At 38.5% G+C, this 15,000-nt stretch overlaps 1 protein-coding gene and 1 long non-coding RNA gene across 21 annotated transcripts in view; one reads left to right on the top strand and one right to left on the bottom strand.

The window, feature by feature from the left end:
* Nucleotides 1-15,000, bottom strand: part of LOC124425069 (zinc finger homeobox protein 3) — a 399,866-nt gene that overhangs the window by 35,215 nt on the left and 349,651 nt on the right. The window lies entirely within an intron of this gene.
* Nucleotides 1-15,000, top strand: part of LOC124425070 — a 34,607-nt gene that overhangs the window by 18,406 nt on the left and 1,201 nt on the right. Inside the window, exon 3 of one of the 2 annotated variants that reach the window (XR_006942417.1) lies at nucleotides 1,864-1,987. The exons of the other annotated variant lie outside the window; for it this stretch is intronic. This is a non-coding gene — a long non-coding RNA (uncharacterized LOC124425070). The remainder of the gene's footprint in view (nucleotides 1-1,863; nucleotides 1,988-15,000) is intronic. 2 annotated transcript variants of the gene reach the window in all.

A 15,000-nucleotide genomic window follows, 5' to 3' on the forward strand; every position in this document is an offset into this window, starting at 1 on the left:
TTTATTTTGTTTCTTTTCTTGCTTTTCTTTTTTTTTGTTTTGTTTTGTTTTCTAATTGAAAAAAAAAGAGAAAAAAAGAAAAAAAAACAGAAAAGAAAAGAAAAGAAAAGAAAAAAACTTTCTCCCTTAATTTAATTCTCTACAAACATACGAATCGTTTCATAAAACGCTCATAGAAAGTTTCTCAAAGAGAGTGCGTGCATTTTCTTCTCTTTCTATCTTCCTCCCCACTCTTCTTTTTTTTCTTGAGTGTTTTCTTTCTTTTTCTCTTAAATCTCGCCGCAATTCTTTTCCTCTTCTTCTTTTTCTTTTTCTGATTGACGTCGACGTTATTAAAAAAAAAAAAAAAAAAAAAAAAAAAAAAAGGAAAAGAAAAGCGAGAAAAAAGGAAGACAAAAAGAAAAAAGAAAAGAACTTGCGCGTCCAAATGGCGGGGTTGACGGGAGGGGGGGGGGGAGCGGGGGCAGAGCGGTGCGGGGGGCAAAAAAGATCTCAACGAAATTATTCATTCGTAAAGTTAAATTATTTCTAAAGAAACAATTCTTACGTGGGATGATCAATTATAACGAGATTTACGTGTGAGAAGGATTATTAATGTGAGAAGGATTGATCGCCTGTCGTCGCATTGAAATCTCTCGTGTGTTTAAAGAAAATTCGTTGATATCAAAATGGGACGTTCGCAGTCTCCGTGAATAGAATAAAAATCTAACCCGTTGAATTCTGATCCTGGAGTTGCAGGAGAAACTACCCTACCCTACTCAACATCCTCCTCCTTCTCCTCCATCTCTTTCTTCTTCTACTCTTCCTCCTCCTTCTACTACTTCTCGTCCACCTCATTCTACATCTCCTCGAACCCTCACACGTTTTGTGGTCGAGAGAGGCGAAGCTGGACTTTTCGAACACAGTCTCGTGCGTATTACCACGTTCCTTCTCTCATACAAACGTATCTACGTAATATATATATATATACATACATACATACATATATATATATATATATATATATATATATATAAATATAGGTAGGTATATGTAAGTACGTGCACGCCTCTCCTCGATACGTGTGTATCTCGCGTTGGCAGCGAGTACGGTAGCGATACGTTTCTCCGACAAATAAATAAAACGAAACCGTAAGCGAGGGAATAAAATGTGATTTACAACGGTGGAAAGACAATGGCCGAGGCTCCGCACGATAATGTATGCGGATGGCGCGGACTGGTACCCGGGGATACTGACTTCTGATTGGTCGTGCCCCGACGCCAGCGCTACAACGGAAAGCGATAAATAACTGCGAGCAGATAAAACCTTTCTTTCTGCCTTGGCTTTAGCCTGGCCACTCTCTCGCATTGGGCTTAGCACTCCGGGCTTCGAGGCCTCTCTTTCTCTCATTCCATCTCTCTTTCTTTATTTCTTGGTCTCCCTTCTTTATCCGTCTCTTCGTCTCTCTCTCTCTCTCTCTCACTCTCTCTTTTTCTATCTTTCTCTCTTTTTGTCTATCTTATTCTCTCCTTTCTTTCCTTCATTCCACTTCGCGTCGTTGTTGTCTCTCCTGGCCGCTTCTCCCGAACGATTTCGAATCGTAAGGGCCGGTTCGCACGAATCACGACAGCCGCCACCGCGTGATATCTCCACCTCCTCCTCCTCCATCTCCTTCTCCTTCTCTTTCCTCCTCCACCAGTACCTCCTTCCATTCCTCATCCTTCGTCGTTCTCGATCAACCAACATCCCCCTTCGTAGATCGCTTATTTTTCCTTACTATTCTTCTCTTTTCTTCCTTTGCTCCTCGATTCTCTTCCCTTCCTTCTTCTTTTTCTTCTACACACACATATATATATATATATATTTTTTTTTTCTTCACTTCAGAAGAAAGAAGGTGGAAGGCGACGACGGCTTTGGATTTGTGATCCCTTCGCCAGGAAAATAAGACGAGCGTACCTCCGTCCTCACAACTTTCCACGACTCGGATAGAGCTTATAGAGAATTTTATGTAACTATGTATTACATTAGTATATATATATGTGTGTGTGTGTGTGTATAAGTAAGTATATGGATGTATATACGCGTGAGCGAGATAGAATATGCCAGGGGTGGAATGTAAATTTTTCCACAAATTTTTCGTCATCGTACGGGGTCGCGCAAAAGGTCGTGGAAACAATGGAGGGTGATCGAGTATAGAATGAGAAGGAAAGATATAGAAAGAGAGAGAGAGAGAGAGAGAGAGAGAGAGAGAGAGAGAGAGAGAGAGAGATAGAATATGAAAGAAGAAGCCATCGATCGATTCGAAAGTCCTCGTTGCTCTTCGAGGGGATTTAAAGCAATGAAGGGAGGGGTGGGGATGGGGACAAGAAGAGAAGGAAAAAAGAAAGAGAGAAAAAAGAAAAGGAAAAGGAAAAATGAAGAAAAAAAGAAAGAATGAAAGAAAGGAAAAAAGAAAATATAGAGGGACGAGAATGTTGGAAGAGGAAAGGAGAGCAATGGGCCGCCTTTAGCGAAATATGATATTTTTCCCGTCGGCAATGTGGGTACGAGGAGGCGGGGAGGAGAAGGTGGTTGGGGTGGAATTGGAGGGAGCTCTCGTTAAAAAATACCCAATAAAAAGTCCCTTCTATCGGCCAAAAAAGAGAGAAGAGCTTCCAATTTCCAATGGCTCCTTGGATTTTTGCGAAGGGCGTTAAAAAGGAAACTCGTTATGAAGGACACGGATCGACGAATTTTTTAATCGAATCTCTACCTTCACTCTCCTTTATCCCTTTGTCAAAGTGAAAAAAAAAAAGCAATCTTTCTTAACGGGTCGAGGGTGGGTGGGTTGCGTGGGATGGAGAGGGGGTTGGAGGAGGAAGATAAAAAAAAAAAAATGAATTTTTCTTCTCCTTTGGCGGATTTCCGTGTTAAGAAAATAAATATAGCTCGGTTGTCACATTGGAATAGAGTTTTACGACGGAGACAATCATCCATTTGCCGTTTTCAATTTAGATACCTTGGAACATGGTGGCACCTGTTTGCATGACGGTGTCAAAGTCACGGAAGAAAAATTAAGAGAGAGAGAGAGAGAGAGAGAGAGAGATAGACAGCTAGATAGATAGACAGATAGATAGATAGATAGATAGATAGATAGATAGATAGAGATAAAGAGAGACCGTAAATTGTCGATCGTATATTTCCAATGAATTTTGATTAGAGTTAAAGCAATGTATATAAAATATATACATCAAGTTCTATTCGTTGAAAACTATCAGAACGTAAATTTCTTCATCTCTCTCTTTTTCTCTTTGTCTCTGTTCTTTCGATGTCCAATTCTCTCTTTCTCTCTCTCTTGAAATTTTTTTTGGCAAAGCCAAACGTGAAAGCTCTTTACTCGATACGAGTTAATTAAAAATCGGGATTTATCGAAGACCATGGGGGCGAGTGGGAGTGAAGGGAGATTCGATGTTTAAAAGGTGAAGTTCGTAAAAAAAAAAAAAAAAAAAAAAAAGAAAAAGAAAAAAAAATTCAAAGATAAAAAAGGGCTAGTAGGGATCAGAGAGCGTTCGAAGTATTTTCTACAAACGAGCCGGACCAACGAAACGTACACGCAGTATTGGATTTTTACGATTAACACAGTAAGAGAGCAAGAGATAGTTAGATAGATAGATGGATGAATGGATAGATAGATAGATAGATAGATAGATAGATCGATATAGGAATATAAGAGGTATAGATATGCAATTATTTAAAACAGCAATCACGGAAATGAAAGAGTGGATTGGATAGGGCCTACCTTCTGCTTCAGGGACGCAGAATATTCGGGGTGACTTTCCCAGGCGGAAAAACTCTCTAAAGGCTTTTCTTCCAGACCGGCGAACAGCAATGCAGGAGAGCAAAAATCAAACGCGATTCGCGAAAGAGCTCGTACACTCTAACGTAACTACGGGTAAACGTATATACATGTTTATATATCTACCTACGTGTATATATATATATATATATATATATGTACACAGTTTTTATATATATATATATATATATATATATATATAACACGTGTATATAATATACACACAGAGAGATAGACACACACACACACACACACACATACACACATATAAACGTAGGCGTAATCCTTGAAGCTTTATTCGTCCGTATTTTTGTTGGTACTTCGTACGTAGTACGTAGGAAACTGTTTACTCTCCGTCTTAAATATAAATCTTGTTTAGCTTCGGCTCGAAATGTTCCGGCGTTAACGAAGCCATTGTTTGCGTGCTCGCGAGCGCGAACTACGCGGAGAGGAAAAAAGAAAAAAGAAAAAGGGAAAAAGAAAAAAAAGAAAAAAAAAAGGGAGATGCTGATATGAGGGGTGGGTAGAGGCGGAGGGGTAGTGGCAAAGGTAAGTGAAGAATTGAAAATTAGATGAGTGAAAATCGATGATTCTTCTTTCTTTTTCTTTTTCTTTCTTTTTCTTTTTCTTTTTTCTTTCTTTCTTTCTTCCCTTTTTTTGTTCTTGGATAAGTGGCAGACAGGGGAAGGGGAAATCGTTCGGATAAATATAACTTTTAAATTCTATAGTCTTGTATGTATATATTTAGGTAAGATGGATACTTTTACGTATACATTTAAGTATCTACTTCCTAAATATTGAATTGGTATGAAAAATTCTTATCGTTATTACGACGTTATCTTATTTCTTGGTATTTCATCGTGGTAAGTTCAAGCGAGCGTCTCCTCTCTCTCTCTCTCTCTCTCTCTATCTCTTTCTGTCTGTCTCTCTCTCTCTCTTCCTCGCTTAACGTTGGTTCAGACTAATCTTATCGTCGCTACTATTTTATACTAGTGTTGCTATTGCCAGATAGTTCTACCAACGTGCTACCAAGCAGATAGTTCTTTACGTATTGAATGGTAACGATCGTAAATATCATGACTATAATAAATTAACGATCGGCGAAGACAACTTCTCTCGATCGAAATCTAATGCTAAGGAAAGTTCGAACGTTTGCTCGTAAATCAGTCCTCGAAGTCCTTTATGAAAGAAAAGAAAGGTGAAAGAAATTAACTGGCTGTTACGTTCTGTGTGAGAACAACTTTGTGTTTGGTGTTTACGACGACTTACGATTCTGTGTCCGCGCATTTTGTTACGATATCGTGTAGGATAATATTGATGGTAGGATAGAAAAAAAAAAATAAAAAAAAAAAAGAAAAAAAAGAAACAGAAACAACAACGAAAAAATAGAAAAGGGAACAATGAAAACGAACAAAAAGAAGAAAAGGAGAGAAAAACGATACGAACGAAAAGAAATTTTTTGTTTCTTTAAACGAAAAAAAAAAAAAACAAAAGAAAACGAAACAGAAAAGAAAGGAAAAATTAAGAAACCCAACAATGACGACGACATGTATTCATCTCTAACGATCGCACACCCTTTTTTTACTTCGATACCTTTCAGTTATAACCACGTGGAAAGGGGAAATTGATTTGTGTGTATAGAAAGTGAAGAGAGAGAGAGAGAGAGAGAGAGAGAGAGAGAGAGAGAGAGTTACGTTGAGTAGGTATCTTACCTATGAACGAATGGGATCGATTAGGATGGATTTCGTCAAGGGGCGGTGATACGACGATGATCCTTGGAAACGATTGAAAGCAAAAAAGGACGAAAAAAAAAAATAAAATACAAAAGGGAGAGAGAGAGAGAGAGGGGGGGGGGCACAAGGGGAAGACGAAGAATAAGTCAAATTAGATCTATCGTATACGAAGCAATGATACCAACCTAATTTTAAACGAACGAAAGATTTCAATACGTCGATTCGATCCCTCGTTTGTTGCCACTTTGTATGTGTCAACGTGACATCGACTTCTTTCTTTTTTTCCTTTAGAAAACAAAAAAAAAAAAAAAAAACAAAACAAAAAAGAAAAAGGAAAAGAAAAAACAAAAAAAAAAGAAAAGAAAAAAGAAACAAAAAGAGTAAGAACGAGTCGTCTCCTAATCCCCGTCGAATGGTTCGACATCAGATTTTCTTCTCGCGATATCATTCTTTTCCTCTTCTTCCCGTACACGTGTACGAAACAGAGGGAAAAAAATAAAAAATAAAAAAGAAACAAACAAAAAAAAAAAAAAAAAAAAAAAGAAAAAGGAGAAGAAAAAACACGAAGGAAGGAAAAAAAATCCGTGCGAGGTTTCATCATATTCACGCAAAACAAACAAATATCGTTGAGGCGATACTAACGATGGGACGAGTAAGGGGTGAGAGGTGAGGATGGTGATAAGGTGCGAGGTGGGGGAGTGAGAGAGAGAGAGAGAGAGAGAGAGAGAGAGAGAGAGAGAGAGAGAGGGAGATTTGCTTCTAGATTTACGTTGGACGACGGTCAATCTCATGACGGCCATATTGCTCTCCGCAGAAATGATATTAACTTTATTGTCGGAAGTATGATCGATGACTATACGAGAGACGTTAGGTTAGCACGATTATACAGATTACGTTTGGGGATCTTTCTATATTTGCTCCCACGCGCGCGCGCGCTCGGAAACACACACCCTCTGAACACTTTGAAAAGACCACCCTGAAAATTCGACTTTTGTTATTATCGGTTATCTCTATAGATCCCTCTCTTTTCTCTCTCTCTCTCTCTCTCTCTCTTTCTCTCTCTCTTCAACATTCACCTCCTCCCTCCTATTCCGCCCTCTCCATCATCCTACAAGCCACTACAACCCCTCTTGAAAATTCTACGCACTTCACTCTCGCCTTTTGTGTTTACCATCCAACGACGAAGATCACTTTTCATTGGTGCTTCGTTACGTTACTACTACCATAGCTAAAATCCTAATGATCGATCGGTCATCCTTCGATAATGGGATTTCGTTTTATAATACGAAGAATCGGTGTCATCGATCGTTTCATACTTCTCTCTCTCCCTCTCTCTCTCTCTCTCTCTCTCTCTCTCTATCTCTCCCCTTCTTTCTCTTTATTTCACTTTCTCATTCTCTCTCTCTCTCTCTCTCTCTCTCTCTCTCTCTTTCTTTTTTTGTTAAATAAATCGAATCGTTGAAGAATACATCATACACAGATAGATATTATGCGATTAACTTTATATATATATATATATATTTATGTATGTATGTATGTATATATATGTATAAGTAAATGTATTAAATCCATCAATCGTGATATAGCCTTCGTTCTAAAATATTTCCTCAAAAGATCAAATTTTCTCATTTTATCCTGTCCCTTTATCAACGTCGTTAACCAACCGCACGATGACGAACGCGAGGGTTGGCTTTCGCGACAAAGGTATATTTTTGTTCTTTTCTTTCTCTTCTTCTTTCTTTCTCTCTCTCTCTCACTCTCTTTTTCTTCTTTTCCTTTCTTTAAAAGAAGGGCAGCCTATCGGAAGTTTAATATTCCGTAGGAAGAACGTCTTAGCCCTTCTCTCGAAGGGCTCTCTCCCTTATTCTACAACGTCTGGCTTCGAATTTTAATAACTTTGGGAATGCTCAGAATCCAATAATGTTCTCCGACGTCTCGTACGTATACCAACATACATAGACAAGCGTGTTAGAGAGAAAGAGAGAGAGAAAGAGAGAGAGAGAGAGAGAGAGAGATAGAGTCCACTCTCGCTACGTTACATACGACCTCGCGGGACTCCTTAGACGAGTTCTCCTTCTCCTTTTTCTCCTCCTCCTCCTCCTTCTCTCCTTTTTCCATCTCTTTCTCGAAATCTCATATCCCGAAATGACGACGCGAATTCGAACCCCTCCGCACCGCGTGGGATGGCACTCTGGCACAACCCCCACTGGGATATTCTTACTTCTATCCTGGAATATCATAAGGCTGGAGAGGGGAGAGATCGGGGACAAGAGGGAGAAAAAGGGCGCGATAAGATCACGAATGAATTTCCCTCTGATATCTTCGTTTGTCTCTAACCTTCGTCAAGGAATGGCGAACGTTTATCGATATCGTGAATAAGCTCCTTTCATTTTTGATCCTGATCGTAGAATTCAATCGGGTATTTTTTTTTCTCGGCAATATCTTAAAAGAATAAAAAAGAAAAAAGGAAGAGAACCAAAAGAGGAAGAAGATAAAGGAAAAGAAAAAGAAAATATACGCATGCGCGCGAACGTATATGAAAGATAAATAAATAAATTATTATTATTATTATTATTATTATTATTATTATTATTATTATTATTATTATTATTATAACGAACGGAGAATCGGAATGTATTATTTCGTTAATTTCGATTCAGTGATTTGAATGGTAATAATCAGGGGGAAAAAAAAAATAAATAAACAAGAAAAAAGAAAACAAGGAGAGATAAAAAGAAAATGCACACGCCCATGTACATACATATAAGAGATAATAGATATTATTATTTTGACGATCAATCACGGATGAATCGTACTATAGTTAATTTCGACAAAATTACTTAATCGACTTAATTTACTTTAATTTGAAGAGTATCTCGTGAAAACATCCGAATAATCGTTGTCGAAGATACATATTTAAGTACAAACGTACGTATGTATATATATATATATATATATATATATATATATATATATATATATGTATGTAAGTGATACGATACAACGACGACGACGACTACGACGACGACGACGACGACGACGACGACGACTACGACGACGACGACGTTGTTGGTGCCTTCAAACGGGAATAGAAAATTGAGATCGACGTAGAAAAAAGTATAAGAAGAAGCTTTTTAGATCGAACTTGAGGGCGGTGAACTAAAGAGGAGATGGGCGGAAGGGTGAATGGGTGAGTGGGGGTTAAGGGTGATTCGGGATACGACTGGGCTTTGAGATAGATAGAAAGAGAGAGAGAGAGAGAGAGAGAGAGAAAGAGAGAGAGAGAGAGAGTAAACTCGAAGGAATAAGGTAAGGATAATCGAAGCGATCGAACGACGCAGCTCTTGGAAAGAAGACGAGGGCGTTGGGCCGCGAAATGAATTCCACCCTTCGTTCGAACGTAGGGTGGGAAGAGAGAGAGAGAGAGAGAGAGAGAGAGAGAGAGAAAGACAGAGAAAGATAGATAGATAGATAGATAGATAGATAGATAGAGAGAGAGAGAGAGAGAGAGTATAAAAAAGGGAGACGGACGTGCGCACCAACACATACTATTTCGTTTATATGAAACGACGTTGTGTAAGAAGGTAGAGGGTGGCTAAGACGAAGAGAAGTAGATATAAGGGGGAGAGTGGGGGATTGCTGCTCGAAGAATGATAACGCCGCGTTAGAACGAAGATTTGTGAATACATTAGAGAAAATACTACTGGGGTTGGGTGGTGCCGGTACTGTGTTGATATCCCTTAGGACGTAGAAACGCCCAGGAAGGAAGGAAATAGGGAAGGAGAACTTTTCTCTTTTTCTCTTCTCCGTAAGAGAGTATTTATCTTCTAGCGATCTCTTAGAGAAAGAAAAAGAGAGAGAGAGAGAGAAAGAGACAGAGAGAGAGAGAGAAAGGGGGTGAGGAGGGGTAAAAGGGATGCCCGACACCAAACTCGAGAAAGTCAAGGAACAAAACTCCTTCGAAAGCTTTTTTTCCTTATATATTTTCCATATATACTAACATACACGCACACACACACACACATATATATATATATATATTTATATGTATATACGTATTTTATAATGCAAAAAGAGATATGGGCCTATACAAAGGTGAAGACAATCTCTCCTTCTTTTCTAATTTTTTCTTTCGTTCCTTTCTTCCTTCCTTCCTTTTTTTCATCTTAATTTTCTTTTTTCATCCTTTTAACTTCCACCACCACCACTATCTTTTCTCCTTCTTCTCCTTGTTGCTCTCCTGGCGAGAGACCGATGGCGGTTTATATTACGTGGATTCATATTACTACCAATTAAACTCCTATACTATCTTGGGTCCATGGTGTTCATACGTTATACCGGTAGATACAAGACGTTTCGTCGGGTACCTGGTACACAGATTCTTTCCACAACGTTCTCTCCTTGCATTGATATTATAACGGGTGATCTTTACCGAAACTATGTATCGATTTATCGAATAAGAAAGAATGAACGATAAAGAAACGAAGAAGATATTATAAGAAAAAGAGAAAGAAATAAATGAAAAGAAATATAAGGAATGAACTGACTTCTTAGTTTTATCGTCTCGTTTACGTTAAAAGAATGGTAAAAGCCAATGCGAATATGTAAGATGAATTTTAACGTACCGCGAGCTTCGAATTATGCGACCTCGCCGTGCTCCGCTGATAGCAGATAAGACGCATGGAATGTAAACTACTTCGAATCGAGAGATCGAAAACGTTCGGTCCAGAATGGAAGGTTATTCACGTTCCTTTTCTCTTTTATCTTTTTTCCATTTACTCCCACAAACGCCTCCGACTCGTCTAACAGTAATAAGATGGAAAGAGTAAGAGAGAGAGAGAGATGAATGTAGAGATAGATAGATAGATACAAAGAGAAAGAGAAAAAGAGACAGAAAAAGACAGAGAGAGAGAAAGAGAGAGATGGATGATCGCGAGCTTTCATTCGCGGGACCATAGGATCGATCGATCCTCACCTCTCGATCGCAACTCTCCATGACTTTTACCTCTAATTGCGGAGTCACCTCGCCCAGAGACTTTTCGCAAGCAAAAAGATCTTTGCCACACGCAAAGGTCATCATACTCAAAGAATAGTTATCCTCATCATAGGCTTAAGTGAATTTCATAGATATTAGTATTTGGCATCTCTCTCTTTCTCTCTTTCTCTCTCTCTCTCTCTCTCTCTCTCTCTCTATATATATATATATATATATATATCTGCGTTTAAACGAGTTAGAACGAGGATTATTGTTGGGATAGTAAACGACATTAAATCGAATATTGTTAATTTCACGATACGATACGATCGTAAAGAGATAAAGTAAAGAAAAAGAAGAAGAAGAAGAGGAAGAAGAAAAAAGAAAAAGGGAAAAAAGAATGAAAAAAAGAAAAGGAAAATGTCGTCGGGAATGGGAATAAATTCTATTTGGTATTTCGTTAGGAGTCACCCGGTATGCATAGGATCCGTGGATACCACCGCCAGAGAGAGAGGAGACATTAATATTAAGCGTCCCCAGTCGACCGGCAGAAAGATCGCCGATAAGATTTTTATAGTGCGGCCGGGTGGCAGCGCGTTCTCGTGCATTGCCAAATCACGCGTTCTCCACCTTGTCGCGCGAAGCTCCGTTAAACTACATACGATTTTCTATATCGGCTCTTTATTACTAACTTCTAATCTCTTTAACTTTCTTTCTTTCTTTCTTTCTTTCTTTCTATCGTACGAAGAATAAAAGAAAGAAAGGATGAAAAAAAAAAAAAAGAAGAAAAAAGAAGAAAAAGAAACAAAAAAATCAAAGGAAATCAGTCAAGTTGCGTTATCTACCTTTAAATCTTTCTGTCCTTTAAAACTATAATGATACGACGAGTCAGTAATTTAGATCAAAAGAAATTATCGAAAGATCGAGAAGCGCGCAAATCGACAATGGAAATATAAAGGGCGAATTTTTTTTTTTCTTTTTTTTTTTTTATTTAAAACGATCTAATTATATCTCATTGACGATATAGTTTTAGAAAAATTTCATAAATACGAACGAAGTGACATAGAATAATATCGTTAAATCTAATTGTGAATTTCTCTCTTTCTTTCTAACATTCTCCGTCTCTCTGTCCCTATTTTTAGTTTTAGGCGCGTACATCGTCATGCTCTTAACGATCTAGTTCCGTTTGCATTTCCATAAAAATCGATGACTTGACCGGTTAGAACATTTCGCAGTGTTCCCTATTATTTGTGTGTGTGTGTGTGTATCTGTGTGTCTATGTGTGAGTGCGTGCTTTTTTTCTTCTTTCTTCTTCCCCCGATGAGAGAAGAAGAAATATGCCGAGAGGTTTGAGAAGAAGGTGGGTCGTGGGTTGGGGTGGGATGGGACGGATTCAGCGGACAATGCAAGAATTCTCTCTCTCTCTCTCTCTCTCTCTCTCTCTTTCTACAGAGGCCTGGAGCTCTCCTCCTCCTCCTCCTCCTTCTTTTTCTTCTCCTCCTCCTCTACCTCCTCCCTTAAGGATCGAAAGTTCACTGGCATTGGGATTATCGTGAGGGGCCAACGATACGTGCGAATCACGTCGCGAGTCACGGCCCCCTTTCGTGACCGAGCCTCGTGAATGCCGATGCCCGTAATCGTGTATACATACGTATACATATATGTAAGATATCTATGTAAAGTATGTACGTATCTATGTATGTATGTATGTATGTATGTATGTATACGTAGATACGTACGTATGTATGTACGTACGTACGTACGTACGTAAATAAGTACGTATGTATGTATAAGTACGTATAGATCGCCAAAGGAAAAGAAGAAAGGAGGAGGAGGAGGAGGAGGAGAATGAGGAGGAGGAAGGGGAGGGCAGGAGAAGAAGAATCGATTCTCGAAGATCGAAGAGTCTGCACAAAGACGCCCGGTAGCGATTCTTATTCTTATTGATTAGCTTGCCGTTATGTTTTCCTCTGTGATCCTCCGACGTAATCTCTTGCGGGGGAAAAAAAAGGAAAGAAAAGGCAAAAAAGAAAAAAAAGGAAACGAAGGAGAAAAAGGAGCGACGCTCCTTAGAAAGTACTTTTCTTTTTTTTTTTTTTTTTTTTCTTTCTTTTTTTTCCTATAACGAGGACGATGATGATTTCGTCGGGATGATAATTAAAAAGTATGATTCTGAAGTGTACGGAAGAATATTTGTGGGCTTTTCTTTCTCTTTTTCTATATCTCTTCATTTTGTTTTCTCTTTTTTATTATTATCATCGTTATTATTATTATTATCCCTTCACGTAAATTCAATGAAGCCAATAAGTCTCTGTAATTTAACAATGAACGGGTTAATAATAAGATTAATAACACACATATATACACAAGCATTATATAAAATTATATATATATATATATATATATATATATGCGTGTGTAAGAGTATAAGATATTCTTCACAAGGAATATTATCCCCCAAAGTGCATTTCCAAGAAAGTTCTCCTTGGTCCCTTTCGAGAATGAGAGTAACTTCTTGGAATCTTCCGGCCATATTCCCTTTCTTGATAAGTAGAGCCTAGTTTCTCGGTTTCGCGGCGAGATTCATCGTGAAAGAAGTGTCCTACGTGGCGAGTAACTTTTAATTCGTCCGGTAACTTTCTGCGAGACGGCTAAACTCGACACGCGAGAGATGACGGGCACGGCGTTGGCGTCGACTGTACGACGGTGTACGGCTTGTTTAGCTTTTTGGGAGGAGGGTTGGATGGGTGGGGGGTAGAGGGGAGGGAGAAGCAGGGATCCTCGGTGAGATAAATAAGATAATGGAGAACGAAACAAAAAGAAAAAAGAGAGAGAGAGAGAGAGAGAGAGAGAGAGAGAAGACAAGTGATGACCTCTCTTCTAGAAAACGGGCGATAATTTTTAATCAGCACGTCGTACCTTAACGTTGAAACTTGCAATTTTATGCTTTTATCCGGAACTGTAAAGGTCTTGTCCTTTTTACGACATAATTATTGAAACTTCGTTCGTAGAAACGATTACTAAATAATACATTCCAAGAAATCAAGAGGAATAAGAATTCCTGAAGTCTCGTTGAGATCATTTCTTATCGTTCGAAGTTCATAAATATTTTTTTCTCCTTTCTTCATCTTTTTTTCTTTTCTCTTTCTTTCTTCTTTTTTTTTCTTATTTTTTTTTTTCGATTTTATTTATCCCTCCTTTTCTGTACTTTTCTCTCCTTCTTCTTCTTCTCCTTCTTCTTCTTCTTCTTCTTAAATTATCAATCGTTAAATGAAAAAAAGAAAAAAAAAAGAGAAAAAAAAGAGAGAAAGAAAAATTACATAAAAGACGAATAATCATTATGAAGGAAATCATTGAGTTTTGTTGAAAACTATACAGACGAAACAAATGAGATTCTTCCATTTCTCCCAATTCTCTGGACAAAAATCAGACCTTCCTCCCCCCTCCCTTTCTCTCTCTCTCTCTCTCTCTCTCTCTTTTTTATTAAGAAAGAGAAAGAGAGAGAATGTATAAAAAGAGGGCAAAGATATACGACAAAAGGATCCTGCTTTTCGGTAGGCGGCACGTCGCCTCAATCGGTCGAAGGATTTTGGATAGGCGAAAGGTACGCTCGCGCCTCTGAAAGAAAGAGAGAAAGAGAGAAAGAAAGAGAAATAAAGAAGGAATGAGAGAGAGAGAGAGAGAGAGAAAGAAAGAAAGAAAGAAAGAAAGAAAGAAAGAAACGAAGAAAGAGAAGAGACAGCCCTATATATGGCGTGGGTGAGGGAGCCAGGTAGGTATACGTGTTTGCGTATAAAGTGGAATACACCAAAGAAGACTGAAGATGGTTATGGTGGTGTAGCGTACGGTGGTGGTTGTGATGGTGTGGGGTGGCGCATTCCAAGGCTCATTCAGACGGCCATGCTCCCCCGTTGTCAGACATGCTCACAGACAGACTGGCAGACGGCCGGACGAACCTTTTCTCAATCAGGCCAATGCATTTTAAGTTAATTGTACCAGGCGTTTCTCTCTCTTTCTCTCTCTCTCTCTTTTTCTCTTTCTCTCTCGTGCACACATACAGAAAAAGAGAGAGAGAGAGAGAGAGAAACGTTTATTCCACGCACTCGTCTCGTTAAGAAACGTCCACCCATCGTGAAGTGCCGCTGAAGAAAGAGAGAGAGAAAGAGAGAAAAGGGAAAAAGAGAGAGAGAGAGAGAGAGAAAAGAAAAACATCTTGGTACTCTTCGAAAAAGACTCGTTACCAGTTTAAGTGCAAAGTGAGACTCCGTGTTTCTTTCTTTCTTTCTTTCTTTCTTTTTTTCTCTTTCTCTTTCTCTCTCTCTCTCTCTTTTCTTTTCTTTCCGTATCTTACAAACGCGTTCGTCAAATATCTCATTAATATGTCTATTATTTTTTCTTCTGTTTTTCTTTCCTTTTTTCTTCTTTCTTTTTTTGTTTTTTTTTTTTGTTTTTTTTTTTTAATATAAAGAAGAAAACAA

Source organism: Vespa crabro, chromosome 6, assembly GCF_910589235.1.
Source record: "Vespa crabro chromosome 6, iyVesCrab1.2, whole genome shotgun sequence".
In the NCBI taxonomy this organism is placed as follows: domain Eukaryota; kingdom Metazoa; phylum Arthropoda; class Insecta; order Hymenoptera; family Vespidae; genus Vespa; species Vespa crabro.